General features: G+C 43.5%; 1 protein-coding gene across 2 annotated transcripts in view; it reads left to right on the forward strand.

Moving 5' to 3' along the window:
- The window catches only part of TSPAN18 (tetraspanin 18), a 134,361-nt gene that overhangs the window by 42,504 nt on the left and 70,526 nt on the right, over nt 1-21,331 (forward strand). Inside the window, exons 2-3 of one of the 2 annotated variants that reach the window (XM_018569895.1) lie at nt 4,402-4,510; nt 5,814-5,815. The gene's annotated coding sequence lies outside the window, so the exon portion shown is untranslated. Of the gene's footprint in view, nt 1-4,401; nt 4,511-5,813; nt 5,816-6,407; nt 6,410-21,331 lie in introns of both variants that reach the window. The other variant, XM_018569894.1, reaches the window with a different exon arrangement.

Raw genomic sequence — 21,331 nt, forward strand, 5'->3', positions numbered from 1 at the left:
GGTCAGTGGGAAGAATGCCCCTTATGTTGGTGGTCAGTGGGAAGAATGCCCCTTATGTTGGTGGTCAGTGGGAAGAATGCCCCTTATGTTGGTGGTCAGTGGGAAGAATGCCCCTTATGTTGGTGGTCAGTGGGAAGAATGCCCCTTATGTTGGTGGTCAGTGGGAAGAATGCCCCTTACATGGGTGGTCAGTGGAAGAATGTTCCCTACATGGGTGGTCAGTGGAAGAATGTTCCCTACATGGCTGGTTAGTGGGAAGAATGCCCCTTACATTAGTGGTCAGTGGGAAGAATCCCCCTTACATGGGTGGTCAGTGGAAGAATGTTCCCTACATGGCTGGTTAGTGGGAAGAATTCCACCCTTACAAATGGCCAATAGGATGTATATCACAATCAGAACTTGCTGATTGCTCAAGGAGCCCTTACCAACATTTGGAGCCCTTACCAGTGTTGTCGCCCTGTTACAGGAAGTGTAAAATTAAGAGATCTACTGTCAGGATCAAGAGTTGATAAAACTATGCTACAGGGGAACTCCGAAGAACAAAGACTGCTTAGGTGTTGATAGTGACAGACTGAACTTATGTCATTTTTTCATGTTGCCCATAGTTCCACTTTAAAATAAAGATCTTGATCTTTTTGTTTAAGCCTTGTTCTTGAGCCCACTGTGTTCGTATTCCAATTATCTGTCTAGACACCTTGCTCACATTCATGAAGTACAGACTGGGAATGATTCCGTTTCCAGCTCCACAGCGACCAATCAGTTTCCAGTCTTCATATTCCTTTCCGCTCTAGAAAACTGATAGCTGTAATCTGATTGGCTACCACGTACAATTCACTTTTTACGGGCTATTATGGTTAATAAATAGTTACATACTTTCTGTAATATGAGTCAGTGACCACATTACCTCATTATTAAGAGCTGTCTGGCCTGCTTCTCATCTACACTGCTGCCATGACATAGTGGAAACCTTTGTCTACACTGATTTAAAGTGAACATGTACTTTACCTATACTAAGCAAAGTAACAGGTTCAGATTACAGGAGGGCAGGGCCTCCATTAGAAATCATGGGGTCCATGCAAGCATACTCACTAATACTCACTGCATAGATCATTATTATTATTATTATTATTATACAGGATTTATATAGCACCAACAGTTTGCGCACCGCTTTTATAGCTAGAAGGAGCCAGCAGATTAGGAGAGTCAAGGAGCTGCTAATAGATGAGATTGACATTAAATTGAGGAGGCATTTGGCTCTTTGTATGCACTTCCGCACTGTGCCTCGGGCACTCGGTCGATCCCTTGCAAGGTGGTGCCAGTAGGAAAGATATGGCAGGGGGAGGCCCCCCTACTAAGCTGATGGGGCCCAGGTCCGGTATGGGAGTGCTGCCTGTATCCCCTTTTTGGCTGCCCTGCAGGAAGAGATCATAAGGATCCGGCACTTGACTTCCTCTGGCTATCCCAACATCCATTAGTTCTTCAAATATTGAGTATTATTATTAATATTAATCATATTTAATCTCTCCAGCCAGCAGGTGAAGTTTGGAGTTGCTGTTTACATGTCTGTTTACCAAGTGTAGTAAAACATTTCCTGTTTGCATAGAGCTCTAGCTCAAGTTGTTATATACCTACAAAAGTGAATTGCTCACCACAGTTATCAGATGGTTCAGTCTAAAGGAAAGACTGCGTGTCTGAAGGAGAGATGCCTCTGCTTTGCGGTCTCTAGCTAATGCATAGTTCTCTTGGATTCCTTTTTCATGCATAAAACATTTATTAGGAAACATTGCATACATACAATAAAATAAAACCACCATGGTATCCTGTCTTTCCTTACAAAGCAGTTACTTTTATTCTATGGCAACTACACTCTTCTCTCTGCTCTGTGATCAGCTCTACTTTCCCAAACCAGTCCTCATTTTCTTCCCTGGAGCCTCTCTCCAATAGCTATGGTATGGATTGTAGGGGGACCCTCTCTGACCCAACCACTGCCCATGCAAGGGGACCTTCATTGTTATTTCCTTTCTAATTGTTTGGGTTGTATTGTTCCCTTTTTAAAGTTGACTTTTCAGTAACCGTACAAGTACAAGTCTGCATGACTACATTGTGCATATGGCACGATATACATCAACAGTATTTTTGGGGGTAAAAAACCCCCCAAAAACAAAGCTCCCAGTTTTATCATTATAAAACCATCCTTGAGCACCAGGGAGCTAATACAAGTTCCCAAACTTCCGTGGTTAGTCCAATTAGTTCGAGTGTGGTCCCAAAAATAAAAAACATCAAATTGTGGAGGTAAATGAAATGGCGTGTATTTACGCCATTTCATTTACCTCCACAATTTGATGTTTTTTATTTTTGGGGCCACACTCGAACTAATTGGACTAACCACGGAAGTTTGGGAACTTGTATTAGCTCCCAGTTTTCCAGCCCCCCCTTCCCCCCCGCTTACAAGGTTCAGCGAAAAATCGCCCTGTTCCCTACTCGGCTTGCAGCGCTTCTCCCTTCCCTTCTCTGTTTAACTTACTCTTCGGTTGGACACCCCGGTCCATACGCTTTTGAAGCTGCTCAAACCGTACAAGGAAACTCAACATATCTCCAATTTAACCCCTCAAGTATAGCGCTGTATCCTGGCATGCTGTCCTTTTTAACTTTCCATCCTTGAGCACCAGCCCATTGACCTTGCCTAGGTTGAGATGATGTCATCAGTCTCCTGCAGATGAGAGTTTTCTCAGTCTCCACTCTCTCCCAGTCATTCTGCAACATTGTATCTTTGTAGAAAGTCACAAGGTGAGAGGCTGCAAGGGGTGCTGGTCTGTTTTAGGCTAGGTTCACACCTGCACTACACCGCACCACACCCGGGTTGTGCAATCGTGTGCTAGTGTACACAGCGATTGCTGCGCGGCCCCATTGATTTCAATGGGGTGACATCCACGCGGCAATCCCTAAAAAAAAAAAAAAAGAAAGTGCAAGTACCTTTTTTTTGCGACATATGACGCACAGCCTTTTCACTTGCTTGGGCGACATCGCGGCAGGAAACCACATGATCCGCCTGGCGCGACTGGGGTGCCATGAGAAAATCATGGAACCACAGCGCGATCGGTTCACACCTTGGCAACTCCTGACCACGCGGTGAGGTGTTGCCTAGGTGTGAACCTAGCCTAAGGCTCCCAATACAGGAGGCATTTGTATCCACAAGCTGACCCTTGCACTACATAACTCATTGGTAGACCCAAAGGAAATTGTAAAATCAGATTAAAATGTGGGTGGGGAGCTTTACATATGTGGTGACCCCGGATGATGCCTCAACAAAGATGGTGCCAAAGATGATAAATGGTGGCATTGTCCAAGGGGGTTCTGTGATCTCTGTGAGGTGATAAAAATGTACCTAGTAGTGTTACAAGTACACAATACTTAACATGTTGCACTTCACATTTAAACATCTCTCTCATGTTAGGTCCACTTTAAGTAAAAGAAACAGGTCACCAGCACTCGTTGAGAATAAATATGTCCTTTTTTAATGGACAATTGTGTCACTACAATCAACAGAGCCGACGTTTCGGGGCCGCACAGGGTCCCTTCTTCAAGGCAGTAAAATTGTGAAAGTAAAATTGTGAATAAAATTGTGATGTCACAAGAAGGGACCCTGTGCGGCCCCGAAACGTCGGCTCTGTTGATTGTAGTGACACAATTGTCCATTAAAAAAGGACATATTTATTCTAAACGAGTGCTGGTGACCTGTTTCTTTTAATTCGTATTTTGCACGGTGCCATCCGTGATAGTCATTGCGAGCACCACTGTTCTTATTTGGCCAGGACTGCTGTAAGGTGTGCGGAGAGGACCCCCACCACCTGAAAACAGGTCCACTTTAAGGACACTGTTCTCTTATTCAGTTAATTAAATTAACTTGGCCAACAATCCAGCTGGCAATTAGCTCCTTCTTTCGCCCTCTGTGCCCCGCAGATAGATGAGTGAGAGATACATCACAGTGAACATTGTGTAAATTTCAGCCTATTTTGACCACTAATGAATGTAGATAGAAAAATAACAGGATGTTCCGAGGTAAATGAAGCTCTCCGCAATTAACCGATTCATTGAATTTCAATATCAATTATGCCCGTGTTCTTGTGTATGCGCGGCAATACAAAGCAGGCGCGGTGCCCCTGGCCTGTCCCTACCTCTAAAACTCCACCGAACGCCATGTCCTTGGGATAAGATAGCACCAATTAAAGCCATTTAATGAGGCCTGCATGCAAATGAGGCTGATGCATATGTATGAGTCGTGCGCTGGTCCTCTGTTGCCTTAATTTAAATAATCTTATTGTAAGGCAATTGTCTTTTTAATTGGTTCCATTGCACATGCACGGGGTGTTTATTATGTTTCCTTTTTTTTTCCACTTCCAGGAAGAACACTGAAGAGCTCAAGAATGTACCTGTGACCTCGCTGTTCTCCGAGGGGATAACTTGAGAGGACTGGACATTAACATTGGACTGGCAGAGGTGACCCTTGTAAGTAATTTTTTTATTTTTGTATATTTCCTCAGCTAAATGGAGTCTTAGAGCTACAGACGGCTAACCTAATTACATACAGTACCATACAAACACCTAACCTAATTACATACCATATATGTGAATTGCTTTGCCTGCCACAAAATTTGTAATTGACAGTTTTGTAATTAACAAAGACAGAGAAGAGAACACGCCACAATAACTAATAAAAGTCCAGAATAATTTATTGTTTAAAGGATCCATTATTATTCCAACACGGATCGAACCCCCCCCCCCTTCATCAAGGCTTAAAGATGACTCCAAGATCGTTTGAAAATCTAACCATTACTTCTTGTCCTTTGCCATAGTACAAACAAGCATGTTTTTTAGGTGACCTATACATCATTTTTGTTATGATTACCTTTTTAATGTTCAAGACGGGGGAAAAAGCACCTATGCATGGGCTCACTTGCTTTTACTGTTGGGTGCTACTGTATGAAACTAAAATTCTTATCATGCACTTTGAATTATTTCCTTTAATGGGTGTGAATGTGGACAGGATACAAGCAGGTGTCAAAGGGCATGACAGACCGCAAGTCCACTGGCCTATCAGTCATGGTGTTATGTCATTGTGAGCGGGACAGACCGGGAGCCTTCTGACCTGTCGGACATAATGTTATGTCATAATGGGTGGGACAGACCGGAAGTCTCCTGGCCTGTCAGTCATGGTGTTATGTCATTGTGAGCGGGTCACAATGGGGGGTTCTGACCTGTCAGTCATAGTGGTATTTCACTGTGGGTGGGGCAGACCAGGAGTCTCCTTGACTGTTCTTCATGGTGGTATATCATAATGGGTGGGGCAGACTGGAAGCCTAATGGCCTGTCAGTCATGGTGTCATGTCATCATGGGCGGGACAGACCAGGAGTCTTCTTACCCGTCATTCATGACGGTATGTCATAATGGGTGGCACAGAGCGGACGTCTCCTGGCCTGTCGGTCAAAGTGGTATTTCATTGTGGGTGGGACAGATCCAGGAGTCTAGTGACTTGTCAGTTATGGTATCATGTCATCGTGGGTGAGACAGTCCAGGAGTCTCCTGGAATGTTATTCATGGTGGTATGTCATTGTGGGCAGAGCAGACCGGGAGCTTGAGATGGTCAGGTCCCACGACTACATCCAGTGGTGATGTAATTATGTCGCCACTGGTAAAAGAAGAATTAAGAGGGGATGTTATCCAACCGCCTGGGGAAGGAGCAGGCGCAGTGGCAACCAATCGTATATGCGGGGAATGAGGTACACTGAGACCTAATCATGAAGGAATCTCTGAGTTGTTTTGCAGTGCCTGCAGCATTGACTTCACAATAAATATTTGCTGAAAGGTAAGAAATGACCTTTCTAACAATGCGTAAAGTTTTTGCTCAAAGTTCAGCTTTAAAGCATATCGAAATCCAAAACCGAAATTTAATATAGTGCAGATTAACTGTCCTTAGATGTGGTGGCTTGATTAGATTTCTGTTTTCTGGCTTTTCCCCTTTTTATTTTTACCTATGAATTCTGGAAAGGACACGCTTCCTGTCCCTGGTCGGCTACACTTATCCCTTCTATATATCTAAGGAGAAAACCATGGTTGTCACCCAGGCTGGACTGCTAAAATGTCTTCCTTTGTTCATCTCCATCACATGAGTAATGGAGATTGGTAGTTTACAGAAGAAATATAACACTTTGTTTTCTTTTAAAGTAGTATAAAACGCTCACTAATAAATCCAAACCAAATATACATCGTCCAGCAAAGTATTTCTTTGCATTTTTGCCTAAGCATTTACAGTCATCATGTTTCCAACCATCTCCCAACTCTCTCAGCTCAGCTTCCCTGATCTTCCTGTCCAGTATAAGATTATAATGGACAGAGCAGTCTCCAGCAGCTGTCCTTCTACTAGTTTGGAGAAAGGAGAAAATAGGAGGGAGCAGAGGATGGGCTTGCCTTGCTGTGTATGTGGAGACACACGCAGCTTACTAGCACACACAAGGGTGGCTTCTTAGGACCCTGAAATAGAAAGGAAAACAGGATATCAGGGCCAGTGCTCAGGGGACCAGCTGATTCTGCAGGAAGCTAAAACATTTAAACATCATTTTAAATTTTAATCAGCATTCGAAATCGCGCTTAAAAACCTTTTGACTTTAATATCACTTTAAGTTCAGCTCCCAGGAAGTGACAAGCACATGGCATTTTTCTGATGGGATCAACAGCTATTTTGTGTACTTGCTGAAAATTGCTGTACAAAGGAAACCAATGCAGCCACTACATCCAAGGACTGGTAAGCTGCAATATATATATGACATTTTTGTTCTTGGGTGTGCAGGGATCCCAACCTGAAAAGAAGCCATTTCAGGGAGGTGTCCTTCTCATTTCAGGGAGGTGCCCTCTACGCCCCCCCATCCGCGGAGGGGGGTTAGGGGGGCTGGGAGAGAGCACCCCCCTGAAATGATGGCAGATAGCACAGGAAGCAATAGCTTCTTTGCTATCTGCAAGTTTTTTTTTCTGATTTAGTTTTTAGTATTCTGACAGTTGCAGTCGTCAGAATATTTAAAAAAAAAGGCATAAGAATGCATAGCTAGATTCCTATTGGCTATTGCACTTTGCAATAGCCAATAGCAAACTAGCTATTGCACCCGCCCTCTGCTGCTTTCAATCTCCAGAAGAGGACCTGATAGAAAAATTCAGGTCCCCCTCTGCTGATTGACAGCAGCAGTGGGCGGGTACATTACCTAGTTTGCTATTGGCTATTGCAAAGTGCAATAGCCAATAGGAATCTAGCTATGGATTTGTATGCCTTTTTGTTTCTTTTCTGACTGACGGTCGGGCCGCGGCTCCTGTCCCGATGTCAGAAAAGAAAAAAACGATCGCAGGGAAAGGTTTATCTGCTCGATCGAGCAGATAAACCTTTCCGGGAGGAAGTGTTTCTCTCCCGGGCGGCCAGGAGCCGCTATCCAATAGCGGGAGACTCCCGGAGCATCCGGGAGAGTTGGGATGTCTGGGTGTGAGTGACAGCGGGGCCAGGAAAAGAGGCACCACAGTGCTAATGCTAACGTGGCACACATGGGCTTTGTTGTAGTATTATTATTATACAGGATTTATATGGCGCCAACAGCTTGCGCAGCACTTTACAATATAAGGAAGACATTACAATCACAATACAATTCAAGACAAGATGGTGTATGCAGGCGCAATGGCTCTTGGGAGATGTAGTCAGTGTAGAGCAGTGCACGTGACCCTAATACATGTGCACTGCTTGTACCTCAAAACTGGAAATTCTTGGAAAGCTCTTCCATGGATAGCGGGGTGATGGGAAGAATCGTTTTTTATATTATAAATAAAGCAACTCTTAATTTTAATGTTGTTGTATTGGAAACTTTTTTCTACCTTTTGAGGGTTTGGTGACACTTTGTACCCTAAACCAGCTGTAAGATAACCGGCTCAATTCACAAAGCTTCAACACAAGGATAAGAAGCTTTATGTTCTCCAGACGAGTGACGCTTGCAGGCTTCATGCATCCGAAATGTTTTGTGTTTTCTATTTGATTTTTTTTTTTCTCTTTGCATACTTACCCTCGGTAAACTGAGTAAAATGACAGTTTAAAGCCATTGGGGAATGCCGCTTATTACAATTTCACAATTCACCAAAGCATCAAAGCCGCTTTAATTAGCGAAAACTGGAGCTGGTGAATATTTATAACATTTTTTGTGCGGATCTGGCCTCCCGGTTGCATGCAAAATAATTACTGCTCATCTATCCCGAGCCCCGTGGATGGATCACCTCCTTCTAGAGCCGACAGGCTGTGCCGGTGACTTTGCTTAGCAACTACTTGTTGACCTTGAATATTATACAATAATTATCCAGCATTTAGTTTTCTTTCATTGTTGTAGGATTATTTTTAGCTTGTGTTTTAAGAATGTATTATTTTCCATGCATGGTAACAATGCTCCTGAAAATAAAGGCGTGCTACAGTCATGAATGAAATTAAACCGAACAATGCATGCAAGGGAATTCAATAATGCACCCGTCAAAGGTCAGCGTTTTCACCCAATCATAGCTGGACATAGCCAGGGCACTGTCGTTGCTACAATGAACTTTGTTGTTGCAAATCTGATTTTCTTGGAATACTAGCTGGTGAGCCTGGTGAATATTCAAAGCCAGGTATACCTGCATCCACCCATTCTAGCCCACTGCTGTTTCTCTGAAGTTGTATGAAATCATGAGACCAGCATAAAACACTTGGAGAAGTTGGCTAAACTACAATGAATTACCTTAAGCTCAGGTGAAAGCTAGCCCGTAAAACTTTTCCCCATATACAGGTACACCTTGTATTATATCCACACATATAGTTTCTTCAAATTGGTTATTTTTAGTACTCATGATGTGTTGCACCCATTTGTAGTCATGCGTAGTCGGGAGTCTTGGCATCCTTGATGGTGCCGTAATCAGCTCAGTCTTTAAACTGGGGCAAAAGGGGCAGTTGCCTTGGGCCAAGTCATTGTTTTGGGACCCAAAGCAGATGCCCCCTGAGCGCGCAAAAGATACACATGTGGCACTGTTCTGTTTACCATGCAATCTGCATCACATAGTGATGCTCCACCCCTGCTGTACATCACGTAGCATGACCACATGACATCTCATGTGGGTTCAAGTCTTGCGCAGGGTCAAATCTCCCTCTGACCTCTCCTCCTATCTGCCGGTCAGGTAGGGGGCATGGTGGGGAGGGGGTGGGGTGTGACGGGGGCCAAAAAAAGTTTGCCCAGGGTCCAATCAATATTAAAGAAAAGCCCTGGCCGTGATCTGCAAAGCACCTCTCCATGATGATGTCACACCCAATCTCCGGCATCCGTGCCCACACTCATGAAACCTTGTTCGCTCACAGCCACCGTTAACAGTTTGGCTTGGCTTGGCTTTATTTTTCTGAGCACAACCATCCCCATGGAATTTGACATTGATGTTCAAGGTGAATCTTTCCATAAAGTCTGCACCAGAACTGATAAAAGATGGTGCCAGCTTTGGCTAGAATGAGACTTGTGCAGTTGGTTATACACAGTATAACCAGTGATCCATTTAAATTGGATTGGCATGCATGATATCGGGGACTTGACTTGTATGATTTTAACTTTTTTTAACCAATTAACTGCTGAGTTTAATTCCTGACTTCAGCACAGATTTCGAGTTTTCAGTCCCAATGACGAGTCCTGGTTCAATCTGCTGCCTGGAGCTGGTCTTTAAAGTGTACCATTGACCTATACACAGTAGCATATGATCTCTAACTATGGTGGCAGCCTTATTTACCCATTGTATGTCTTTGCTTCCTGCTTAGCATACAGCAGTAAAAGAAATGACATAAGCCGCCTAAACTGTCTCTCTCTCTCTCTCTCTCTCTCTCTCTCTGTCTCTCTCGTCTCTCTGTCTGTCTCTCTCTCTCTCTCTCTCTCTCTCTCTCTCGATATATCTATCTATATAGATATACACTGTATATGTGTATGTATATAGAGAAGCACAAGGAGAGTAGAACACACTGTGCCTGCTGCATATGCAGGTGTCACATGCCAGCTCTATATCGGGAGGTAAACAATCATTTAATCGCGTAGCTCATGGTCTTCTCCCTGCAGAGAGTAGTGACTGTCAGTCATTGCCCTCCCCTGCAGGGATTCCCTCCCCTCCCCTCTCCATTCCTCCAGTGCTCATTTGGGGGCAGACATGGAGGGGGCGGGGACAGCTGGCTCTGGCTCTAGAGAGGCAGAACCAGCTATCAATTAGGCAGCCAGGTGGGTCCTGCCAATATTGTTGGGATCTTTCCCTGCTGTGGCGCGGCTCTGCGCTATCAGCTGATTGCGGGCATTAGGTTTGGCTTTACTTCTCTATTAATGATATATTAATGATTACAGAGCTGCATTCATTTGTGTCTTTTATATCTGCCCAGAGTTTATCTTTAATTTTGCAGCACTCCACCATTCTGGCATCCAGAGAGCTGAGTGTTCCTTTGCGATAATTCACAGAGGGAAGATTTTTTTTGTGGAGCAGTTTGGAGAAGTAATGACAGCAATTTGGGGATGCGTGAAATGATTCATTGTATCAGTCTTTTTTTGAAATCAGTATCTATTGTGTTGAAGAGCTTAACTCTGCAGAACTAAGCAGCACTCCAGCAGTTTACGCTTTTTGTGCCAGAGGAGTTTGTAACAAGTTTTTTCTTTTTTACTTAAAGGTACAGCTCAGTTAAAATGTATGTCAACCCTAACAATGAACTTCTCTTGTATGGACTTTTGGTCTCTTTTATATAAACCTTTGAAACTGTTTTATTATATTAGTTTTAATATGTGCATAAAGAACCTGTTGGTCTTTTGAGCTGATATAATCTCTCACCTCATAGTTCTCCTTTAATGATAGGCAATATTAGAGCCTCTTGTGTATACATTTCTGATGTCTCAAAGTTTTTCACTGCTGACAGTCAGGCTCAAGAAATCTTTGGAATCTGGTTGAGGATACAGCAAGCTGAATGATGAGAAGTTACACAGCACAGGCTGAAAGCAGACCCACCCATCTCACATGGCAGAAATTTGCTGGAATAAGTTGCAGCAGATTAAATGTAACTCAAAATTTGCACACAATTGGTTCTTCTTTCTCTGAAATTTTGTTTTGCCATTATGTCATCTGGCTGGATATTGCCTGTTGGGCAATGCCCACATGTTTGACCATCAGATCATCTACAGGGCCACCTTTAGTGCAGTGGTTACCCCCCTGTTCAAACAGGAAGTTAAAGAATGGTCAGCTGTGGAAAAGCTATGTGTTTTTTTGTTTGCTTTCTGCTTTATTCCACATTCATTGTCAGGTAACAGAAGTAGATTGTCTGCAAAATAAATCTTAAATATAATTTCTAGCCTGCCCAACACAAAGTAGACAAAGTCTATTTCTAGCCCAAATACTCTTCATGAAGCTGTTCTTGTGAAAGATGCAATCAAACAGCATCTCTTGGTAGAGCAACATGCTCCTCTCCTTATGTTTGCAGTGGTTATATGAAGTGTATCTCACACTATATGTGTAATATATAAAACGATCTCTCTCCTCCGTACCATAGGGGTCGTGTTATAGTGGCGTAACTATAGCCATAGCAGCCCAGGCGGCTGCTATGGGGTCCGGGGGTGGAAGGGGGCCCCTTTAAGTTGTTGAGACAATTTAAACATCGAACATGTGAAGATAACACAGTACTGTATCCTTATGAGTTGAAGTGGTTGCAGTTGATGACAACTCTAATCCTCTGTAAAGTCTACAGTGTAGGAAAGCTATCATCTGATGCACAAGAGGAATCTTTGGGATCTTGGTGTCATTAATCACAGCTCAGAGACAGGCCGCCCCCCCCCCAATCCTTTCCTATTGGAGTTGCACTTTAATAGTCAGGAATAGCGTCCAAGGGCCGCTGGGGTGTGTCTACATGTTGGAATTCAATCAAGAATTAAGTTGCATCATTCTGCAGTGTAAGAATTCTTCTTTTTTTCCTTGATATACTTTATCTTCAGATTGAAGTTTTCCTCTTGTGAATTCACACATCATACAACTTATTATCCAGATTCGGCATCTACACAGGGAATACTGTACAGTCGCGTGTTGTTGTGATAAGACGCTGGCCCGGGGCTGCTGGGACACAGACAGGCAGATGGCAGGTGGGGCAATTATCTGAGCAGGAAAGAGAAGAACACATGCAGCGGGGATTCCGTTGCCAAGTTTTGTCCCCCACCATCCGAATCTCTCCACTACTTCACTTTATTTCAGATGGGACATTCTTAAATGCGGTCTTTTCAGCTTTTACCATTTTTACTTTTGTGGTTTCTATGAATATGCTCAGGTTAACGTAAATTAATCTTGCGTATTAAATCACAGCAATAGATATGCAGTCCAAGAGACATCCTGTTTTAGACCTTTTTCATAGTGCATGAAGGCTCAATATAAAGGTGCACTCCACGTTTGCTAGTTCCAGTGTGCTCTGTAATGTTACAATCTCAATTAGACATGCTTCACCCCCTTCTCTGTAATACAAGTCTTTGTAAGGACACTTGAGGGGGTGAGGCTATTACTTGTCTCTTTCTGCACAGAGCACTTGAGTGTGATAGTAGAAAGCAGAGCACTTGAGTGTGATAGTAGAAAGCAGAGCACTGGAGTGCGAGAGCAGAAAAAAATAATATTTTGAGACATTTTCAAAGGGGGAATGTAGTAACTATCAATCAGACTGGTTAGGAAACATGTCTTAGTCATTACTGTTCCACCCAGGGGTGTATCTACAGCAAGGCAAACTAGGCATTTGCCTTGGGCAGCACTTTCCAGGGGGTTGGCACGAATACGACGCCCACAAACCAGTACTTCTTGGACTGGGGGACCAACATGTCCACCTCTGCCGCCTACACCTACATGTACACCGGCTTCAGCACCTTCCTCCATCTGGTCACCGTGCTGTGCATGTGGCACTCCTCCTGTATGCACTGGCAGTTCATGCCGGACCTCTGTGGGCACCCGAATCTCCGACTTCAGGCAGCAGAGTAGCTTCCACAGGACCGCCGGGGCTGAGATGTAGATGGTCATTGTGCTCATCAACACCTCCATTGTGGCGAGTCCAGGGAAGTGCAGCCTGTGAGCTCCGTGCCAGGTTATGTGTCTAGAGCAGGGCGAGTGTAAAGTTACAGAGCCCAGCGGCCAAGGCAGAAGATGGGTAACTGCAGAACTAGAGAGGCAAGCATATTAAGGCAGAAGATCGGTGTTGTAGCTCCAGCAACTGACAGGTTACACAAAATGTCTTAAACAGGAAGGGGTGGGGCTAATTTAGATTGAGGGGGGTCCAAGTTTAGTCTTGACTAGGACAGCGCAAAACCTAAATGCACCACTGGTTCCACCCCATAAGCCAATACTAAGCCTCCTGCTTGTGGCTTCTCACCCCTTCTCTCTCCATTGACTTAAGCATGACAGTCACCAGTCAGTTGTGCCATTTTAACACTATTAGGAAAGTGCTGGCTAGCCTCTCCCTGGGGACACAATTGGCTCCAACAGCTATTTTCCCTTCTGGGATAAGTAACACCACCCATCTCCTGCCTTCTCTTCATGGAGCAGTTGAGCCTTTCAAAGAGTGGTTAGATTGGGCTTATATGACTGACCATCATCCTATGCCTGTGGCAACTAGTATTTTGAAAGTGTTGGCGTACAAGCAACGCCTCCTCATATGCATCCTTTGACGGTCTCACTACGCATTCGTTGGACAGCAGTCAATGACAACTAAAGATGGGAACTCTTAACAAATCTGCTCACTCGAATGACTTGCTTAAAGTGACATTAAACCCTCAGATTTTTTGTAATGTGCGCCTTACTGTAATCCATGGTAGTTTCCCTTCTCTTTGCTGCTCTTTTAAATCTGTATATCTCTTCTCATGCTGGGGGAGAACTTCCCTTTGCAGCTGAGTGCCTCTTCCTGTAGTGCTGGCTCAGGTTGCAAACCTACACACAGACACAATGTATCCATTTCAGAGACAAGGCAGTCTGCTGCAAAACAGAAGTTCTGCCCAGCATGAGAAGAGATAAAGATTTAAAAGGAAGAGCAGCAAAGAGAAGGGAAACAACCATGGATTACAGTAAGACTTCCACAGGACCGCCGGGGCTGAGATGTAGATGGTCATTGTGCTCATCAACACCTCCATTGTGGCGAGTCCAGGGAAGTGCAGCCTGTGAGCTCCGTGCCAGGTTATGTGTCTAGAGCAGGGCGAGTGTAAAGTTACAGAGCCCAGCGGCCAAGGCAGAAGATGGGTAACTGCAGAACTAGAGAGGCAAGCATATTAAGGCAGAAGATCGGTGTTGTAGCTCCAGCAACTGACAGGTTACACAAAATGTCTTAAACAGGAAGGGGTGGGGCTAATTTAGATTGAGGGGGGTCCAAGTTTAGTCTTGACTAGGACAGCGCAAAACCTAAATGCACCACTGGTTCCACCCCATAAGCCAATACTAAGCCTCCTGCTTGTGGCTTCTCACCCCTTCTCTCTCCATTGACTTAAGCATGACAGTCACCAGTCAGTTGTGCCATTTTAACACTATTAGGAAAGTGCTGGCTAGCCTCTCCCTGGGGACACAATTGGCTCCAACAGCTATTTTCCCTTCTGGGATAAGTAACACCACCCATCTCCTGCCTTCTCTTCATGGAGCAGTTGAGCCTTTCAAAGAGTGGTTAGATTGGGCTTATATGACTGACCATCATCCTATGCCTGTGGCAACTAGTATTTTGAAAGTGTTGGCGTACAAGCAACGCCTCCTCATATGCATCCTTTGACGGTCTCACTACGCATTCGTTGGACAGCAGTCAATGACAACTAAAGATGGGAACTCTTAACAAATCTGCTCACTCGAATGACTTGCTTAAAGTGACATTAAACCCTCAGATTTTTTGTAATGTGCGCCTTACTGTAATCCATGGTAGTTTCCCTTCTCTTTGCTGCTCTTTTAAATCTGTATATCTCTTCTCATGCTGGGGGAGAACTTCCCTTTGCAGCTGAGTGCCTCTTCCTGTAGTGCTGGCTCAGGTTGCAAACCTACACACAGACACAATGTATCCATTTCAGAGACAAGGCAGTCTGCTGCAAAACAGAAGTTCTGCCCAGCATGAGAAGAGATAAAGATTTAAAAGGAAGAGCAGCAAAGAGAAGGGAAACAACCATGGATTACAGTAAGGCGCACATTACAGTATTGTTTTATGTAAAAAAAAAAATCTGAGGGTTTAATGTCACTTTAAGCCTCACTGAACCCACAACTAGTACTCTACTATAGTCTTCTGAGTTTTTACTGAGTTCAGTAAAACTGACCAATTTGCTGATGTGCGGGGATTACTGAAGGATGTACTTGACCAGGGCAGGAAATGGCAACATTTTTTTATCCTTGGTAAGCAGTCCATTGCCTACCGCATAGACGTTCCAGGCCGCCACCACTCCCTCTAGAAACACAGCCACATCTGGCCAGAAACCAGGACTCTCCCCTTATCTCGAAGTTGATACAAGAAAGATTGACATCCACACTCTACATTATCTCAAAACAAATTTTAACACTTTTTTTCTTCTTCCCAGAAGCCTTAGTTGGCTGCAGCTGCTGGCCCATTCTCTGCAAGATTAATGATCAAAGTGTTTATCTGTGTGTCCAGTCACAAAGTTGCTGTCAGAGAGTTTACCACAATTAGCTCTTGTAAAACCCAGCTGTGCTTCTGACTCACTCTCTCGTTTTTTTTGCGTGTCCCCAGAGACCCACAACTGATAGTAACCTACTCAGTGAATACAGATGAGGTCAGCCAAGATGGGGTTTTATGCAACTAACTAGTCAGTGGCTTCTGGTAATTGCCTAAGAGCAGGGGTGCCACTAGGACTTTATGCGGTTGGGACCTAAAGTCTTTTAGGAGCCAATTTGCCAGTTTTTTTGTAGTAATTACAGCGATCATGTTCAATGTCTTAAAATCTGCTGCTTTCATTAAAATAATATATGGTGATCCTGTCATGAGGGTCCTTGTTCAGGCACTTCCTGTTAGAAGGTGATAGCCATTTCCCAATGCTCCTGCACCGTCACACTGTCGCACACACATCTGCTGTTTGAACACACATTGCACGTTACAGTCCACTGTTGTCCCTATCAGGAATACTGCCTTGAGAAATTGTCTTTTGGGTTTTTTGACTTCACCTCCTTATAAAGCCAACTGTGGTGTGTTTTTGGCATATCTTTACAATGAAGAAGAAAAGAGGAACTCCATTGAAATGTATCTAAAGCAAAAACCTTTTGTAAACACATTTTTCACTAGAGCGAGAAAGTGTTAGAACCCCCATTTTTTATTGGTGTGGAGATTCACCCTCTCTGCTTTTGAGGACAATTGCCACTGGAACAGAAAATGTTACCAGAAAAGGAATAAAGTGGAAATCTTTCCATGGAGACACTGTTTCTGGTGACTGCTGTCCGAGAGGGCATTTCCCTCATTTCAGAGAGGTTTACCTTCCACTTTCTGTCGTATCTACACGACAAAAAGTGAAGGAAATCTCAATTGGACGCATGGCAAAAAAGTTGATAGGGGGTTTTAGGCAGTCCCTACTCTGCAAAAACAAAAACGTTTGTGGCTTGAGATATGCATTGAGATTTACATCTGAACTAACCATGTGAAATAACACCAAAAAAATAACAATTTAAGCAACAAAATATAACTCAGGCGGAAGGATTTTTCAAAAGTAACAGCTGTGTGTGGCCATTCTTCATCAGGATGTCCTAAGTATCAATGGTCTGGGCAGAAACAGAAATGGCACATCACTCATTGACTTCAAAACTTTTTACAGGACAGTCAACTAACTATTTTGGTGTGTCCGGCTTAGCGAATTACAATAGTAAGAGTCGTATCAGCTTTCGAGACAGTATTTTTGATTTTGGTTTTATTTGAAGACAACTTTTCAATTAGTCATTAGAAAACATTTTTATGTAAACTGGAGTATGTCTTTTAAAACTCCCTTCTGGAAATGCCCCTCAATACCCTTTATTCCCAACCCCCTAACTATATGCTGAATAAAAAAACTACCTAAAACCCCCCTTTACTTAACTAAATCCAAAGTCTCATGATGGTGTCTACAGAGTTGGAAGGTCTGTCTGGTGCCCACATTGCTGCCTGGTGACGTGGATACTTGCCGTCTGCTGTCCAGTGATGGAGTGCTCTCAGATTCCAGAAGACTGATTTGTGATGCTGACGCAACAAAGTGTGACCAAGACTGGTCGGCGGGCATAAACTGCAAAGTTGGATCACCGGTCTTCACTCCCAGTGGAGGCGCAGTGGCGTGTCATGTAACAGCGGACTAAAGTAAGTAGAAAAAGATGTTAGCGGGTTCTTTTTGTATCAAATGTGTAAATAAATAGCCTTGACGAAGGGGCGGGGGGAGGTGCGGGAAAGGGGGCACATAATTTTTCTCGAGATGGGCTACAACTTTTCTAAATACCCTTTGTAGTTGTGACATACGATAAGAATGCTATACATGAACTTAGATGACCCCAGTCAATCCGAACCATTGTTTGGAAATAAATTTGAAACTGTGTTAGACTTCGAATTACAATGCCGTTCCTAGGCAGCCTCCTGGGATACATCTACATGTCTCCACCAAGACGGATAGTTTAGCTTTATGCCTGTTTGATAAAGTCTTATCGTTTTATAAGTCACTTCACACTCCTCCGCGTGTCGGGCTATTAAATCCAGAGGAGAGAAGACAGCAGTCTAGAGATGGACGGGCTTGGTTTTATGAGCGGAATGGTATGGATTGAAGTGAATCTTCTCCAAAACTCTCTCCTGCTGATTAGATGTCGGGGAGGTTTAAAAGCTTGTGCAAAGATTTTCCTTCGCCTGTGCCAACATTTGTCCTCGCATACAGTCACTTGTTATCACATGCTAAAGCAGGCCTCTACTAAAAAATGAAGACTTAATCCAGACAAAGCATTTATTTCTTTACTGTCCATTTGAGGGACACTGGACGTCTTTCACATTTGGGTTATACTGCCACCTACAGATGGTGAACGATTCCTGTGTCCCTCAATGGGCTCCAAGAAAGAATTTTATGGTGAGTACAAAAATCCTATTATTTTGTTTTGGACAGGGGAAGGATTAGAACTTCTGTCTTTTTTGGCATTTGGTCCAGGACAGGAAGTGAATTCAAATCTCTATATACGAGACGCAGACAAAAGCACATTTTTAGTAGAGTGGGTAAGCGTGAAGTGCAATCTCTCCAATGGGGATACAGGCAAAAACCTTTGAAGTAGAGTGGGGAAAAGTTAGAACGTATGTTTTTGTTACTCCTTGTGCCTTCCTCTCCCAATGACAACTGCTCCCTTTTAGTTCATGTACGGGCATCACAGGGACGGGAAGTGAGGGAAAAGACCACAAACCGGAACAAAAAATCTGACCACTGTGCCCAAAACTTAAAATGTTGGGTTTTAGAACCAGACATCAGAGAAATACTGTACACCAGCAGTTTGATTGACCTCCCTCTGAAAATAATAATTGCTTGATTGTCAAGCCAAACCTTTGGCTTTAGTACCTTTTTGGTATGGACCATCTTCAAAGCAAGTCAGAACTTTTCATTGCATATTTGTCTTGGGTCAGTGACTGGGAATGTATTGAAACTGGAGAGGATAAGCATGACAGCCAGGTTGATATAGTAAATTTCCTGGGATTAGAGGGGGCAGAGTCCCAGAGGAAAGATGCTTCCTCTGGAGGAAAGGGGGCTTACTGTGGAAGATGAAGGGGATTATTGGCATTGTGGTTTTAAGTAATAAAGAGGTATGTGGTGGGCATGTTAAAGCCAAACTCCGCGCACAATTACTTTAACAGGATTACAGAAGCCAAACATTCACGTTCCTCAAAAGCCAATCGCAATAATGCAGGCACACATCTATGTCCTGCAAATCGGTTAGCTCATGGACATGTGTTCAGTCCCCTCACCTCCAGGCCGTTCACAAAACACATAGCCCCAGGCTTCACTTTGTGAATAGCCAGGGGGAGAAGGACACACAACCATAGCGCTGGGATCTGTGAGACTTGCAGTGCTGACATCCGGAGCATCCAGGGAGTACAGCTGGAGCTGTACTAATCCTGGCATTTAAACTGATTTGAATGACAGAACAAATTAAAGCAACTCTGTATTCATTAATACATCACTAAGTGCAAGCACCTGCATCTAACTTCTTATAACCCTCGGTACAGAAAGGGCAAAAAAGAAACAGGACAAGTAGCCAATCAGTTGTACTGCGGTGCTCAGCTGCTAAGAAGGAACATACTGACCGGAAAAGAGAGCAGAGGGACAGAGAGATCTGCTCATCAGTCTTCTGCTTCTCCTTTTACTGTCCAGTCACAGGCTGGGGGAAGGAAAATATGTTGTAAGAGTTACTTACACAATCTCAGGATTGGGTGGACAGAAATGCAAATTTTGGAGAGGTAAAACAGCTTCCTCAATGTATTTTATTCTCTACATTAAGTCATTTGCTTGTAGGTCAGTGCACAATGCACCATCTTAAAACAAAAGGTGAACACAAACTAAAAGAAAAAAGGGGGGGGGGTGGTTATTGCTCTTTTTTGAATAGTGAGAAGAGCCGTACAGATCATTCCTTCATGCCCCTTGGCCAGCTTTGCATTCAGATCCTTTGGTAAATGATAAGGCAGATACACCCTAGTTGTACAGAGTCTCGAAACCATCATCAACTAGACCTATCCTTTTCTGATGTGTGCTCATGACGTCTGGTACACCCTCTATGGCACCGGTGAGCATCTACTCCATTGGTATCTCTGTCTGCAGATAATCGCCCCCTCCCTCCCAGCCACTTGTCAAGATATTTCCACACATTCGCGCGTGAGCCCCTGTAACATTGCACCGCTGGACTAATTTAATATGAAGTGTTGCAACTAATTGCCTGATATGTTTAATTAATAACAGACACTTTCTGTCCCTCAAAGAAGCTGCAGCTGGTCCCCTGGAGTGATTAAAGAAAGTGAACAAAGCGGTAATTATGGAGCTTGCTTTGGGGGGGGAGGCAGAACGGGGAGCTTTTATCGTTACATATGATAATTACAGTTTCGGGTCTGTGTCGCCGTTAACCCTTAGGCTGGCTGGGGGGTATATGGATGAGCAGTCAGTTAAAGAAGACCTCCAGTCCAAAAAGAAAAAAAGCAGAATTGGTCCAGATTGCTACACTGTGAATAACTCCCCAGAAAACTTCAACTCCCCATAAAGAACTCCTAAAGTACATACCCCTGATTCTGAACGGAGATATTTCTCTGGAAAGAACACGATTCTCATTATCTCATATCAATCAAGTCCAATGATCTCGTTCAACAAAATATATGTCCAACCACTTTTTAACTTTCTCATCATAAAACACACATATTAAAAGTACTTCCAAGCATAGAGATAAAACCATCATCTCTCAGCATAGGCGTATCTTCTGTATGTATTATGCTGGGACAAGGAGGGTTTTAGTTGTCTTCAATATGTGTGTGTGTTTTTTTTTTTGTGTTTTTTTTTATTTTTTTTAAAGAAGGTAATATCTGTGTGTGTGTATGTATGTGTATGTATGTGTGTGTGTGTATATATATATAATATATATTATTTTATTATTATTATTTTATTATTATTATTTTATTATTATTATTTTATTATAAAGGTTGCTATGAGATAATAAAAATCGAGTTCTTTCCAGAGATTTATTTCCATTTAGAATTAGAAGGATGTGTTTTTATGAGTTACTTTTTAAATGCAGATTGCCAAAGCGAAACGTAGGAGGTCACATCTGACCTAAATGTTTCTGTCGACAGTGGGGTGCTGCCAGGAATGGTACATGGAACCATTTTTGGTGCATTTGGCATTTTGAATGGGCACATTGATGCATGGCACAACGAGCCTCATTGCAGGGCAACAGTGTAATGATGTCGGCAAGAGGGTGGGCACATGACCATTGACCAAGGAAAAGCTTTGTGGAAATGGTCATCTGGCAAAGAGGAATCTTACTAGACTGTGGAGTATGGTGTGCACAGTACTCTGTAATTTCCCGTTCACACTTTGGTGTTGCGTGAATGTGTGCCAAAGTGTGCTCTTTGGCACACATTTATGTAATGCGTTAAACACGTGCAATGCATTTGCGGTGCCATTGCTTGTCAATGGCACCCCAAATGTGGACACGCATTAAACGCATGGGAAAAAATATGGCACCCTCACAGATGAAAATGCTCACACGTGGCAAATGCAGGAAAAACGCACACAATGTGAAGTGTGAACGGGCCTCAGAGCA

Source organism: Nanorana parkeri, unplaced genomic scaffold (assembly GCF_000935625.1).
Source record: "Nanorana parkeri isolate BGI_ZX_2015 unplaced genomic scaffold, ASM93562v1 scaffold1420, whole genome shotgun sequence".
NCBI lineage: Eukaryota > Metazoa > Chordata > Amphibia > Anura > Dicroglossidae > Nanorana > Nanorana parkeri.